Here is a 16,497-nt window from a genome sequence, read left to right on the forward strand (position 1 = left end):
CTCGAGATATTTATAGGGCACCAATGCGGATTTTTTTAATCGTGTTTTCACGCCGACAGAAATGGCAAAAACTTGATCCAGAACACAATGATTCTCAACAATATTTGTAATGTATTCACTATGCCTTGATTCGTTATGCACTATTGATACTATGCACAAAAACGCGAACCCACTGTGGCGGATGACATTTTTATTGGCAACCAAGTATACAACCAACTCAAAACGCTCGGGCGACAGTAACAGCACAGTAACCACCACGCCCTGCTCTAGGCAGGCGACGCAAGGGTGTGTGTCGTGTACAGGGTGGTGGTTCAGATGGCTTGTGACCCCCCATTGACCCCTAATTTTTTTCGTATGAGTGTTCATTTCTGTCATTAATAAGCCTTAAAATATTACGTTTTACAGTACTAAACGGGGGTCGCAAGACATCTGGACCATCCTGCACAGTGTGTACTTATTAAGAAGGATAATTGTATAACCCACGACCTCAAACCGTGGACCACGTGGTTAATGCCGCTGCCCGCGTTTTATCAGTCGCCGGGCAGCGTTTCATATTCCACCAGGCGACTCCAAAAGCTGCCACCCCCCTTTTTTACACTGGATCCGTCGCCAATCGTGGTCTGAACATGTGAAAGTTGTTTCACAACTCGGCACCACGTGAAAGAAGAGCAGTCGTGGAAGACAGTCGTTGGGGAGAAAGGCGAAAGGTGAAATGCAAGTGTGCCTTATTTGGGGTTGGGTTTTTTTTTTCAACTTCTGCCCGACCAAAAATATCTCCTGAATTTGGTAACCACAGCCTGCCTCGACACACCCTCATCACCCGCGCGATTCTCCAACCACCACGCATCCAGCCCAAGCCGACTCCGCTCAACGTGACACACTGCGGCGCAAACAATTCACTCTACGACAGAGATCATCTCATCTCAGATCCCGTGCCTAGCAGCGAGTCCCGAGAGAGAGAGAGAGCGCGCAGGATATGCGACAGTGTCCACTGCACGAGGCGACGTGAAGCGCTGTGGCTTTGCTGTGACTTGTAGCCTGAATACGGCGAGATGGTAACGATTACCACACGCAGCCTGTGACCAAATGAACCTGGAATTCGCCCCGTCGGAGCTCGCAAGGTAAGGAGGGTTAAGCCTGGAAGATTGCTCGGATTGGGTGAACACGGTATAGCAGTGTGTTGGGTTAGCGGCTGCAGGGTTTGCATTGGCAGCAGAGGGGGTATAGTGCTAATAATACATTGTACACTACTTCCACGAGTCCTCGTTCGTACTAATTTTGGCTAAATCGCACTGGCCAGCGTGACGTTTGGCCAAATTAAAACCCAAGACGCGCAAGGTTGGGATGCCCTCGCATCCAGCCGTGGATTGACAAAAGACCAGGGCAGTAAATTGTAACCTGCATGTTGGGGAGTGTAAATATATAATGATTAATTCGTTAACGTTGATTCTTAACGAAATGACGCATCGAATCGAGAGTGCAGGTGTAATGAGCGACTTCTGAGACACGTCGTGTAGATGGCTTATACTGGTAGGAACCTGGCTAGACCAGCCCACAGGGGATTATTGTGTCCGTCCGTCGTGCATCCAAAAATGGGAGGGGTGGAGAGGGGAGGGTGGGGAGGGGAGGGTGGGGCTGGGTGGGAGGGGTGGAGAGGGTGGGGAGGGGCTGGGTGGGGGTGGGATGGGTGGGGAGGGGCTGGTCACCCCGTGGTGCCCTTATAAAACTCAACGTTTAACCTACTCACGCCGGCTTGTGCCCGCCCTCACAGTTGGCCATATTTGGGGAATACACCACGCCGCCGTTGACCCTGGCCATTGACCGAGCAACCCAACGTTCCTACCAGCTCCCTCCGCAGGAATGTGTTTCTCACACTGAGCACAACACAGGCCTATACATATACACACACACACGTCTCCTCTCACTGGGTACAACACTGGGTACAACACTGGGTAATATATATAGTCTCTACTTTAGCTACGCACAGCCGACCTCTCGACATAGTCCCATCGCCTCCATCCAACCACACAGCTGACTGGCTAGTGTGACGATGACGGCGATGGGAGCCGTGCGGAGGATCTTCCATGCGGCCGACCCTGCAACAACCCTCGGGTCCATCCCCCTTATATACCTCGGCGTGGCCAGGCCCCGTCTCTGGCCACGCCCCCTACAAGAACCTTCGATCAGGTTCATATTCTTAGGTTTTTTCGGTAAAGTTACGTAAAAAAAAAAATATGTTACAGCTATCGTGCTGTGACTGTTCCACCTGAAGACGGAAGCTTGTGTTGCCTCCGAAACGTCGTGATTTTTATTTTATTTTTATTTTACTTTTATTAATTTAAAAAAAAAATTACCTACGTGACTTTACCGAAAAAACATAAGAATATGAATCCTTGCAGTCACGAAAGCTTCAAATCTATAATTCGAGCAGGTTCCCAGAGCTTCCCGACTAACCCCACCTTTTACCTTTAACCCAGATACGCCCCCTTCTGATTAGTTGCTACATAACCTTGCCCATACCCGTGATTACCCTTCCAGGCCATCAGGTGGCACCCTGTCAGTACACGGGTACTGAAATGTACTTTTGCATTTTGCGTCACCTCGCTCCAGCCACTAACAAAAAAATATTCTTGAATCAAATCGCGACCCTAACTTCTTTACAATGTATTGAATCACGAAGATGCAGTTCGCTATGCATCTCGACTCGATAGCTATGCAGGACGTTACATCAATTAATTCGTCTGTAGTTGCAGGTAAGGATTGCTACTTTGCCCCCATTAGACTTTGGGACCTACATGACCAGGCAGCTTTTGTCCAAGCAAATTCTGTACCGGTTTCCACATTGTGGGCCTGATCAGCAGTCAGGCCTGCTAAACGAATATAACAACACGGTTTGACTACTAAAGATGCATCTTCTTGGTTCTTTCGGTAAAGTAACGTAGAATGGAAATAATAAAATAATAAAAATAAAACATAATTAAATAATTCTCACGACGTTTCGGCCACAACGCAAGCAGCCGTCCTCAGGTGAAGACCAGGCTGCTTGCGTTTTTATTATTATATTATTTCCCTTCTACGTGACTTTACCGAAAGAACTAAGAAGATGAATCTCTGCAGTCACGAAAGCTTTAAATCGAAATACTAAAGATGCAATTTCTTATATCACTCCCTTCAAATGTTCATTGAATGAGATGCTAAGTTTGATATCTTCACGCTGGTCAGTGCGGGACGGTGAACCAGACGCGTTCAGATATCACCACCGAAATTGAACTCGGGTATCCAGCGTGCTGACAACCACCCATCGCAGCCACACACGTGTTGTTAATGTTTCGTCCGGCTGATGGCGACGCAAACCATCCAGGTGGTCAAGATGGATAACCGCGTCAGGAGCAACGGAGTGTATCGTCGCTTCGATGTCTCCTTCGTATTTGTGGATCGGGCATTGCATCGTTCCTTGTTTTACGGTCTGTTCTGGATGACCACATTCGCACATTGGACAGTTTTTTGTGCGTGGTAATAACTCGGCTTTATCAAGCTCACACCCTGTGTGCACATTCCGTACGTGTATAGTCGAGTGAACAAACAACTTGCAGCTTTTACGGCACCGTTGTTTCTATTGTTTAGACTTTGCACCACTTTATAACGTTGGTTGCACGTTGTAAATCGAGTGAGTATTCTCACCTCGGCCCCGTGCTGCGGCAGCGGCATCACGCATGCTTCATGTTATATCTACAACACCAATTGACGTTTATTGTAACGGCAGGCTTTAGAATTATACAAGGATCGGGGGGAATGTGAGATGCAGCTGCCACGTGGTCAAGCCCAAAGAATGTGTGGGCGGGGGGTGGAGATGGGTTATCACTATCGACGGTTAAAAGCCCGTGGGCTGCACTTTCACCTTCGGTAACTGCCCCTGCGTCGAACAGGTGACACTTGAATGGTTACAATTATACACAGAGCCAAGAACGTGTCAGTCCCTGGCATGGCGAATTACAATTGTGTCTGCCTCTGTGTGTGACATGACATTAATTCAGTTCATTTGCCTTATTTTTCACCAACTATTGTTCGCTCAATTGCTCTAGCCTCGTTATCGCTCTGCGATGAAGAGCTATTGCTCGAAACGTCGTTTATTAATATTTCGCATATAGGCCAATGTTCTCGACGAATGTGTTGAGTCTTTTTTTTCATATTAACGGCGTGAGATTCCATTTTGTTGTGGTGGAGCAGTGGCGCAGTGGTTAGCGCTCTGCACTGTGAACCCGGTTTAAATTGATTCCTGAGCAGGGGTCACGTTAGTGGCGAGTCATTTATTGACGGAACCGGTTATGCCCCACTCCCCTCCCCCAAATCCTCTCCTTTACCGAACCACATTGACAAGATCTCGATTTAAAACTTTCGTGACTGCAGGGATTCATCTTCTTGGTTATTTCGGTAAAGTCACGTAGAAGAGAAATAATAAAAATAAAACATAATAAAATTATTCTCACGACGTTTCGGCCACAAACGTCGTGAGAATTATTTTATTATGTTTTCTTTTTTATTATTTTATTATTTCCCTTCTACGTGACTTTACCGAAAGAACCAACAACACATTGACAAGCTTGGTGAAGTAGGGTCAAACAACACCCTAGACCAGTGGTTCTTAACATTTACTGCAGCCTGCGCCCCTTTGGATCTTAATCGTAAAAAAAATGCTAATAAACACATAGGTTTGATGAAACCAAGTAGTTGTACTTACGTGCCCGTTTTTTGTGTTTTCGATGATTTACCTTCTAAAAAAATCTGGCTATGTCTTGCACCACCATAAAGGGCATCTCGCATTCCAAGGGGGTCCATGCACCCGAGGTTAAGAACCACTGGCCCAGACCGATGGTGCTCTTCGTCAAACACAATGCTATGGAAACCACGTGCCACAGTTATGGAATTGCAAACGCGCTTATTTTGTTGACTCTCCGTAGGAATTTGCACTGCAGGGCTCAGAACAATTTAAAAAAACCAGACACCAATTCCAGGTATTTACAAGAATTCTGGACAAAAATGTGCTGAACCGCATCATATAGATACATATTTGCAATTCATTGTAACTACAGTGCTGTAATATATTACTATTGTATCAATATTGTGTATTAATACACCGACAGTTGAGACAATGGGGCAAGTTGCTTAAATCCTCCCAGCAGCACACAACCACGGTTAGTTGATCGTCAGGTGACGTGTGGTTGGGTTAAAGTGTGGCTACTCTCACCTCATCATCCAAGCGGTTTGACCAGCGTGGAAAAGTAGGCCAAGACACCAAATTTCGATTTGAGATCGATTAGTCGTTCAGCACTCGACTATAGCTCATCGTGGGAGGGGTTGGCGCAGTGGCTAGCGCACCGCAATGTGCACCCGGCCATCTGAATTCGATTCGCGGTCACGACTAACTAGCATCAATGGCGAGGCTCCCCCCACCCACCTCCCTTCACCAACCCGCACTGACCACAACGCGGTGAAGTATGGTCAAACAACCGCCACAACCGACAACACCGCGTAGGGGAGGCATTCATCCGGTAGTGGATTGACAAAGGGGCCGTCCATAAATGACGTCACGCATCTAGGGGGGGGGGGGGCTCAGACATTTGTAACGATGTGTGACGAGGGGGGGGGGGGTTCAGAAATGTGACGTCACATCAAAAGGCGGCAACTTTAAATAAATATAGACAACACGTTCTACTTAATTAAATATACTTTTTTTTATAAATGTTTTCTCCTAAAACATGAGAGTGCAGCGCCACATTAAATATGCACGACAATGACAATAGTTTAAAGCGAATTGAAGCATGTTTTATATATTTTTTTTTGGGGGGGGGGGGCAGAGCTTTGTGACGTCATATTTGAGGGGGGGGTCTGACTTTTTGTGACGCCGTGTGACGAGCGGAGGGGTCAAAAATCGTCCAAAATCGCGTGACGTCATTTATGGACGGCCCCAAAGGGCTGTACATAGCATCGTATTCATGAGTACCCGATGCGTTTTCATTTGAAATGCTGATCGCCATAGTTCAGAAACCAAAGACCAAATCACCCCTCGTCGAATCTCGGAAGCCTAAGCAGGCATGCGCCTGGTGATTGCACGGATGGAAGGCTGCCTCCATGGAAGTGCCAGGCTGCGACAAAATCTGGAGATGAAAAGTACCGCAATGGGTGTTTTGAATCCCATTAACCCGTCTCACCAAAAATCCCGCGTATGCGTTCCTTCTATCCCTGGTTATCCGTTTTTTTTTCTCGCACATTAAGCCACGGTGCCGAACACTCGCCAAATGAATAGGTCACACTTCACCAACGTAAAAAGGCAGGACCCTCTTGCAAACTAGCTTCCCTGAGTAAAAATCAGGGCAATTGTTATTATTACGGTTAAGTGATGGGACACTTGTAATAAGGCAGCTAAAACACAGCGTCAGGCGTGTTCAAAAAGCTGTCGCCTGATCATTATAAAGAAACACCCTCACATAACACGGTATTTATAGTGAGGCAACATGGTTAATACAAAACTGTGCTTTTCATTTTTCGCTGAGGGTGCATGGTGGTGGGTCAGGTCGGAAACCTTATCCTGAGCTTCAAAGGACACACAATAAATGTGTACACACATGTCCAATATCTTCAACACCTTTGACCTTACTGAGGGCCCAGTATCACTTTCAAATACACTTCCAGGCAACCGTACATACACACAACACCTCGCACGCTAACATTTGAAACACGGCGGTTGTTTCCAGGTCGACAGTCACCACCACTCGAGTACTCGATCAGAGCGGCTGAGATGCCGACAGTGTGGGAATAATTGTCGTCTGCGGGCCGTTTCGAAGTCTGTAGTCTTTGGGACGTGGCCGCTGGCAGTGTGAAATGAAGGCGCTCACCGCAGGCCTCTTAACCCTGGGTTTAGAGGGACATACGCGTACCAATCACAGTCAATAATTAAGCCAGCAGCACAGTATTTGTTCAGCTCCCCCTCCTGACTGCCAAATGAGTTATCCCTCGGAGGGCAAATCCGATCAAACCTTTGCTTTATATGAAAACACATTTATGTTGCTGGTCAACGTCATGAAGTCTGGTAGGCCGATAGGCCGACGACAGATTAAACTATAAACTATCAAAACTGTAACCATTTTTTGTATATTTTACCAGGTAAGGCCCACTGAGCTTTCGAGATACATTTTTTCAGAAGCGACCTGGCCACAAATGATAGCTCAACGGAGTGGCTTATCGTGTGGAAACTTATAGCAGACAAATACTCTAAATGCGTGGCGTTGATTTTAAATGTGGAGGGGAAAACCGGAGGACCCTGAGAAAAATCCACGCGACCACGGCAGGAGACACGCAAACTCCAAATATACAGCAGGCGTCAGGGTCGGGATCGAACTCACGACCTCCTTGTATACCAGGCTTGGTAATTAACATCTCCTAGCCACCGTGGCGCCCAGATTACACACGACGTTATTATATTTGTGTAGATATATGGGACATGGTAAGTGATTTGTGTATACTGTAGATATCCCGTTTGTTTTGATCACGGTTGTCGAGCACAGGCCCAAAGATCCAAGCGGCCAGCAACACGCAGCACTATAGAAGTTGTGAAAGCTGAGCAGTTACAAACAAAGACCCTACCGGCACAACAAACAAGCACGAGAAATGTTGTTTTTAAGTCGGATGTCAAAAATGCATTGGACACAAACCACGAACAAATGTCTATAACGGATAGCAGCAAGAAGGGTAACCAATAATAACCTACTACTATATTTTGCCACTGGTAAAGGAGGTCTCATAGTGTAAATGTTTACCCCGAGCTCTCAATACTCTGATAGTGCGCTGTTTTTGAGTTGTACGCCTTTTGGCGTCATCTGGTCCAACACCAATGGAGACTAAGCTCTAAGAAAAGCTGTCTCGGGTGTGGACCAATCAACTTCAAGGACAGTACATATCATTATCATCATCAGAGTTGTTTCTTTTTGTTTGCATTTTGACTGCTTGTGTTGTGGTTATTGCAAACATGATCCCTTGTATAAAGGTGTCAGTTTTTGTACCAGATAAAATGGTAAAAACCTATTTCTTAATTACAATAATAACATTGATAATAATAATAATAATGAGAGAAAGTCAAGTTGTATTTCTTGGACACGTAATGAGAAAACAAAACTGCATATAGAGCCGTCCATAAATGACGTCACGCACCTAGGGGGGGTTCAGAAATTTGTGACGATGTGTGACGATGGGGAGGGGGTGAGAAAGGTGACGTCACATAAAAATGTGCAACTTTAAATAAATATAGACAACACGCTCTACTTAATTAAATAGACTTTTTAATAAATGTTTTCTCCTACAACATCAGAGTGCAGCGCCACATTAAATACGCACTACAATGACAATAGTTTAAAGCGATTTGAAGCATGTTTAATTTTCAAAATGGAAATATGGTTTTAGAGGGGGGGGGGAGGGGGGCAGAGCTTTGTGACGTCATATTTGAGGGGGGTCTGACTTTTTGTGACGCCGTGTGGCGAGGGGGGGGGGGTAAAACATCGCGTGACGTCATTTATGAACGGCCCCTATGAATGAGTTTTGACTGGGAGCAATATAGGTACACAGTACAACAATCCGAGGAAGACGTTGAAATTTAAGTACATATGCAATTTGAACAACTGGATGAAACTGGGAGTTCAGTATCTTAACGCAAAGTTGTTGAATATCACGAACAGAAGTGAATGGAAGATTGGCCGTGACTGCCAACGTCTTTGAGAAAGGGCCTGGCTCACAGGGGCCGTCCATAAATGACGTCACGCACCTAGGGGGGGGGGGTTCAGACATTTGTGACGAAGGGGGGGGGGGTTCAGAAATGTGACGTCACATCAAAATGCGCAACTTTAAATAAGTTTAGAATTGTTATAACAACACTAATTGTTATAACAACACTCCCACAACATCAGAGTGCAGCGCCACATTAAATACGCGCTACGATGACAATAGTTTAAAGCGATTTGAAGCATGTTTTATTTTCAAAATAGAAATATGTTTTTTGGGGGGGGGGGGGGGGCAGAACTTTGTGACGTCATATTTGTGGGGGTGGGGGGTAAAAAATCGTCCAAAATCGCGTGACGTCATTTATGGACGGCCCCTCAGAGAGAGAGAGACAATACCAGGTGTACCAGTCTACAATATGCGAACGCTGCAATGCGTTAAATCCCACCTCGGACCGGCACGGATGGCCACGTACGGCGCCAAAGAAGTTCAGCATTCACGCAGGGCGCCTCGTCTAAAGCGAAACGCGGAAGGGAGGTAAGAGGCGTGCAAGGTGGCATCGTAACGCGACATCTGCCGTGAGCCTCCCTCCCTCCCTCTCTCCCACCACCACCACGAGGCGAGGCTGATTAGCTCCGCACAGAGAGTTTGGTAATTCGTGGCATCGTCGCCGCTGCCGGCTACAAGTCCAGAGGCTCTCGCTTCCTCCTCCTCGTTATTTTTATTATCAACAACGACGAAGTTTTGTTCAATTTTGAGGTTTCCTGTGAATCGTCGCTGCCGCCTCTTCGTTTGGGGGTGCGCACGGAGAGTTTGTTGCTAATGGTGCCCTTATGCCCGACCTCTGTGGAGTCGCACGGCGTAAGGTAGAATTATCATCTCGTGTTTGTTTGTTTTAGTAGAACGCCCGCGCGCGGGCACACCTTTGTTTTGTTGTTGCGTGCAAGCGTGCGACCCAAACAACAACGTGGTGTTCGGAACGCGAAGGGAACTCTTCTCTGTTGGCGAGTGAGAGAGAGAGAGGGAGGGGGCGTGAAGAGAGAGCCCGGCTCCCCGGTGTTCGACTGCAGTCAAGGTGAGACGGAGAGAGACACGAGGGCAGCGGTTGTGAACGGAGAGTGAATGAATTCATGGGAATGTGGTTCGTGTTAGTGCCGCGCTATGCCGGAGCACTCGAGTTCAGCGTTGTCATCAGCAGCAGCAACATCAACATTGCAGTTCAGCGTTATCATCATCATCAGCAGCAGCAGCTCAGCGTTATCATCATCATCAGCAGCATCATCAGCAGCAGCAACATTGCAGCTCAGCGTTGTCATCATCAGCAACACTGAAGCTCAGCGTTGTCATCATCAGCATCATCATCAGCATCATCATCAGCAGCAACATTGCAGCTCAGCGTAGTCATCATAATCATCATCAGCAGCACTGCAGCTCAGCGTTGTCATCATCATCAGCATCATCATCAGCAGTAACATTGCAGCTCAGCGTAGTCATCATCATCAGCAGCAACATTGCAGCTCAGCGTAGTCATCATCATCATCATCAACATTGCAGCTCAGCGCAGTCATCAGCATCATCATCAGCTGCACTGCAGCTCAGCGTAGTCATCAGCATCATCATCAGCTGCACTGCAGCTCAGCGTAGTCATCATCATCATCATCAGCAGCTCAGCGTTGTCATCATCATCAGCAGCGGCAGCTCAGCGTTGTCATCATCATCAGCAGCAGCACTACAGCTCAGCGTAGTCATCATCATCATCAGCAGCAGCAGCTCAGCGTAGTCATCATCATCGGTCATTTCTCGCGGTCCCGCGAAGGAACGAGCCACCACCGAGTGGTAGCCACCACGCGAGCCGATTGAAATGTCATCGCTCCATCTCCCCGCGGTGGTCTGCGTCCACTCCCCCGTGGCCGCTGTCACGCTCCGTCGTTCGTCTCGAGCCGGCTAAGCCGTGTTGTGAGCGGCGTTGTATGCCGCGTGTATGTTGGACTTCTTTCGCGCCGTACGTAGCCAACCGTAGCTGATCGGAGGTGCATGGGGAAGAACGACAAAGCTGAGCACACACACACAGACTAAACACGTGTTGTCGGTCAGATGTAATTATGCGTCCATGTTGCTTGCGTTTGCTGCGTACGGAAAGTTAAATCCGATCACCCAGCTTAATACAGTACTGTAGGCATATAATCCACATTCGATTAATTATTTTTTTAAATGTACAAAGTTACTTCGTGACGGCGCGGTGATGAGACCACTGCGCTATGAACGCGACGATCCAGAGTTGATTAAGATTCCCTCCCGATCACGTGTCTCAGTCTCCTTCTCACACGTGTCTCTCTCCGTCTTCTTCTGTCACGTGTCTCCACCTTCTTCTTGTCACGTGTCTCCATCTTCTCACACGTGTCTCCGTCTTCTTCTCACACGCGTCTTTCCCACTCGCGTGGGGTCCCCTGCCCTTGTCAACCTTCTCCACGCTGCCCTGCTCTGCGCCATCTCTCTTTACGCTCCTCGGGGTCACAGGTAACAATCCAGATCGCGGCCGATCTCTTCTCCGGTACTCATCGGAAGCTATAAGCGGAGTTGAGTCTCGAGTCGTCTGGATAAGTTCTCGGATGGAAGCGACCCCCACATGATTGCGGCTCGCTCCTTGCTTGTCCCACTACTCTGCCATCAGAGGGCAGCACAGCAAAATCCACAGCTATTGCCGTCCTCCTGTCCTCCAGAATCATTGCTACCCGCCGCCACCTTCTACCCTAACTTCGCCAGCGTGATGAACTGTTGTGAATCAACCACCCTTGACGCAGTAGTGGGGTGGAGGGGAAGAGACCGTCATCCATCCAGCAGTGGATTTTACAAAAGGGTTTGTGATTTATGAATCGCAGTCATTGCCGATGATGATATTGCAACGATTCGATAAGGGCCCGACGTTGCGCATCTGTAATCTTTGGTTCTTTCGGTAAAGTCACGTGGCTAGAAAATTAAAACCTAAAATAAAAAAATAACACATCACGACGTTTCGATCGCAACACAAGCGGTCGAAAAAATAATGCCGCGGTGGAACTGCTGGATCTGGTTTGCGGTGCAGCAAAGCGAGAGAGCGAGAGTGGCGATCGTAGGATCTCCGTGCGGTGAACGCAATCGCGCGTTGCTATCTTCTTCCGATGGTGCCCTCTGACTTTTTGAGAGGTGTTTCAAATTTCTGGCCGGCACAAGGGCACTGTTCTTCACTCAGCCGTGAAGGCGTTGACGGGTTCTCCACGGGTTGGCTCGTGTTCTGGTTTGACTGGTTTGGAATAGTGTACAGTGAGAAACTATAAAACAATGTTTGGTCGTGTCTAAAAGTCACGATACCGCAAAAGTGCTCCGCTGAATGCGTGGAACACTGTTGTAGGGGGGGGGGGACATTTTTTCCAGTATCATAGTACACAAAATAATAATAAGTTTTACCCCATCTGGCAATAAAACAATTTGTGTTAAGATGTTGAAACACCAAATAGATACATTTTGCAAGGAATGAAGTCTGCATCAACCGCACTTGTGGTGAACATGTAAAACAAACATGCTCTGATATTGCATTGCCTTTGTACTGGTCGCCTTTTAACGTTGTCTGGTCTGGCACTGGTGAGACGAGGCCATTGCAGATGGGCCAATCAGTTTCAATGACAATGCCAAATATTAATTATCAGAGCACGTTTTGTTTGCATGTTCACCCCAAGTACTGTGTGGTTAATGCAGTAACTGCAAAGGGTTTCTATTTGGTGTTTGAACAGCCTAACACAACTGTTTTATTGCCATAAAGGGTAAAACCTATAAATGTAGTTTTCATACTGGGGTAAATGTTCTTTCTCTCTGCTATGAAAAAGGTCATCGCCTTTAACGTCGCCTAGAATACTATACTGTTTGACCTATTAGAGAGGGGGGGGGCAGTGTTACTGACGGACGTTTTAGATCAATATCGGCGCATTTTAAATACCGTATACGCACCTTTTTTGTTTGTTAATGTAAATATTTATTTAGGAAAAATTCGCAAAGCCCACGAAGGCAAGGCAACGTCCACGCTGTGATGTTGGCGGTCGCACTGCGTGGATGGACGACTTTTCGTGTCACTCATTCGCGTGTGAAGAATTTCATTCATTCGGGGTTACTCTGTGGGCGCAGCAAAATCCAGTTGTACTGCCCTTCTACGCTCCCCTCGGCTTCAGCGACCAGCACCATTATCGTCATAACCCCCACGAACCCCCCAACCCCCCCCCCACACACACGGCGTGGGGGAGGCCCTAATCCAGCAGTGGATTGACAAGAGGGCTGTACATACGCATGTCGGTACAAGTGTTCATCACGGGTTAAATGAGTAGGATGACTCATCTGTGCCAAGCAAGGTAAAGCCATTTCTACAAAAAGAAACAGGAACCTGATACTCATAACTCGATTGCTATATCTGGCAATTAACCTGAGGCATTTATCGTACAACTACTTTTGGAATAATCCATACGGCTTGGGTGTCAGAATGTCAGTTTTATGAGGTCATTGTCGCGACACTTATAGTACTTTACAGTGCGGCCTTTCAAAACATTAAGACGAGGCTGGGTTAGGTATTAATAGAATCTGTTGGCCATTCAACTACAACTCGAAGCTTATGGCATTACAGCAGCTATCGGGCGTGCAGGCAGTACAAATTCACCGCTGCCCACGTGCTGGAGGGGGCGCAGGCATCGATTTAATTCAAGTTGTTATTCCGCTTACCCAGGAAATCTTGAGTCTCGAGAGTCGAGACACTTTTTCGTGAGGGCCTTGCCATGTTTTCGCAGCAGGAGGCGATGCGTAATCGCACGTGAGTCGGTGTCATCTTTCAGCGTTGGGATGTTTGACCAATCACAATCACGTTGCGTGATTTTTAAATCCTTTATATTAAGTTCGCTTGCTTGCTTGCGCGCTTACGACCGTGCAAATCTTTCGGTCGTTGTTTAACCCACTTCCCGTGATCCAATCGAGCTGACATTTTGCACACAGACTCGTTGTGCGTGACAATTTATTTTCGTGAAAATTTTTTCCAAAATTTTACACTTTTTAGGAAAAAAAAAATTATATTTAATTACCAATTGCTTAATGGTGGCAGGCAATCATCTGACCCATAGGTGGCAGCCATCTCAAGCCAGAGGACGAGAGGACTCTAGCCGCCACGCATAAAAAGGATTTATAGTGAAAAATTTAGTTTTTACGGGTAAATTTTTTGTTGTTGTTGTAGCTATGGGAAGAAACCGGAGAAGTGAGAGGGAACAAGTGGAGAGAACATAACTCAACGCAGAAGGGCACCCGAGTCGGGAATCGAACCCAGGCCCTTATGGCAGCGAGGCACGAGTGTTACCACTGCACAAGACTGCTGCCCATGAAGAGGTGGGGGGGGGGGGAATCTAACAGGGGGCCCCATATAATTCCTTAATGAAAGCAGTGGAGTGACAAATGGCTTTGAATTCTTATTCTAGGTGAGATAAAAAAAAAACTTTCTTTAAACCCATACAGGATCCCATTGATAGTAAAGTATTGTTAAGGCAGTCATTCGTCATGGAAGCACTATAGCCCACACGTGATAAAGTTCCACACCGGCAGTAAAGGTGGGTGAATTATTAACCAATACAAGCATCCCTTGATTTACGAAAGGGATGTGTTCAAAAAACACTGGTAAAATAAATTTGTGTATATCAGAATGGCTTTTTCCCATTGGGATCATTCATTGAGGTGGAACATCTTATTTTACAAAGGTATCCAGGGTATCAACTGACTCCAAGCAAAGACGTAATGACGCGTGTACAATTCTATTTATTTATTTTATCCCCGATTGTGCTCTCCGTGCCATGGCATGAGACAAATTATTTATGCTGGGAATTTGGCGAAATTAAGTGCAGAGCAAAATAACATTGTATGGCTTTTTTGCAGTCATGAGTGACCAGCCTGCGACCCTCAACTCATTAAACTTGAGAACCCAGTTTAATTACAGGGTCTGAGTCGTGCCAGCTCAGCACTCTGACCTCTCAGCTGCCTGGCCACCTCTTGAAGTCAACTCTGGAAATGTCCTGTCGTTTCCAAGGCACCACACCGTGTCGTGAGATCTCTCTGATGGAGAACTGTAGCCTAAAAAGTATAACCAGTGGTATATTTTCCTTCTAGATTTGACGTTTTCGTGACTGCAAGGATTCATACTCTTTGTTTTTTTCGGTTGCTTGTGTTGCTTCCGAAACGTCGTGATTTAATTTATTTTTTTCATTTTAATTTATTTTATATTTTTTACCTACGTGACTTTACCGAAACAACCAAAGAGTATGTATATTTTCCTGTCTGTTCCTACTTTATCTTTTCTGTTATAAGGTCGTGCTAATGGTGATCATGGTGACTTTCGTGATTTGTGTCGGTGCAGTTTTCCATTATCTAACACTTTTATTTCATGAGATTCGTCTATTCACCGGAGAGCAAACGGTGGAGGATTGGGAATGTGGTGAGATGCCATTACCAGCTTCATTCAGTCCCACCCCTCTGAGCTCAGAGAAAACTGAACCCCCTCGTCTTTTAAGTTATTATCATATTATTGCATTTTGATTAATTGGCATTCGATTGCGAATAACTGGATAGCGCCTCCAGTCAAAGATAATCATCATTGTCTGAAAACATTTGAAATTTCTCGGTCAAAACGCCAAACATTTGAAATGTAACAGGAGAGTGGCGATGTCTGCAATACTGCGCTCTGCCCGCCAGGTGGCTCTATAAACTCGACCACCGTGGTCGTGTTGATCAATGGTCTTCCTGCGTATGGCAATGTTCGGAAACACTGTACAAATGTCGAGGTCTGCTGGCCACGAGCGTGTCTTCGAGGAAAGTTTATGATGAACGGCTCGGGCTTGAGGAGGCCTTAATCCAGCAGTGGAGTAATCACGGCTGCTGCCTTCATGCTCGTCTGTGGTTTCTCCGAGTGCCTCCGAGTCGATCTCTCTGTCTCTTAAACGGTGAGCGAATACTGTGATTTATTTTTTATGATTAAGATGCGTAAGTAGTGGGCTGTTAAAACAATATTTTTGCTATGTGTTTCAATACAGTTGTTGTACACGGGCGATGACAGTATGCGACGACTTGGAGATTCCGTCATTGAGTCGTGGATCGAGAGAGGGATTCAAATGATTAAAGCAAACTCATTATGCGTTGCTGTGGAGCATTGTGGTAAAACGCGTTATAATCAGCACAAAGTATAACTGAACCAAGTAAACGATTTGAATGTGTTAAGTCCATCACCCTGTTGGCTTTCCAGGCCAATATTATAATAGGCCTGTAATATTTGGCAGACCAATAATATTATGATTCGTCTGACCGATGTTATCATTTTTTTTGGTCTTGGTGGCCAATAGACCAAACCATAATTGTATTCGTGCGCAGATAAAAAACGCAGTTCTGCTTATGCAAGCTCATTTATCAAGGCTGTTCCACTGTACACTTGTGCACTTATTTATAAAATTATTCCTTATTATCGGATCAACACCTGCTGTGGAAAGAAAGGTCGTGGCTGATTTGCGACCCGAGTTTTCACCGAGGCAAACACATGCCGCGTGTGCACAGTGGTGGGGGAGCGGTGGCGTAGTGGTCAGAGCACCGTACCGTGACCCCAGCTTTATATCAGGCCACAGCTGCTCACACCACTGGGTAAGTGATACCAGAACCGACCGTGTGCCTCCCGTAGGTAGACTCGGCCTC

At 46.5% G+C, this 16,497-nt stretch overlaps 1 protein-coding gene across 2 annotated transcripts in view; it reads left to right on the forward strand.

Annotated features, from left to right (window-relative positions):
* The first annotated feature begins 9,762 nt into the window (after window positions 1–9,762).
* LOC144933896 (DENN domain-containing protein 2B-like) overlaps window positions 9,763–16,497 on the forward strand; it is a 35,415-nt gene continuing 28,680 nt past the window's right edge. The window contains exon 1 of one of the 2 annotated variants that reach the window (XM_078859185.1): window positions 9,763–9,841. The gene's annotated coding sequence lies outside the window, so the exon portion shown is untranslated. Of the gene's footprint in view, window positions 9,842–15,610; window positions 15,759–16,497 lie in introns of those variants that run through there. The other variant, XM_078859184.1, reaches the window with a different exon arrangement.

This window comes from Lampetra fluviatilis, chromosome 8, assembly GCF_964198595.1.
Source record: "Lampetra fluviatilis chromosome 8, kcLamFluv1.1, whole genome shotgun sequence".
Classification (NCBI taxonomy): Eukaryota; Metazoa; Chordata; class Hyperoartia; order Petromyzontiformes; family Petromyzontidae; genus Lampetra; species Lampetra fluviatilis.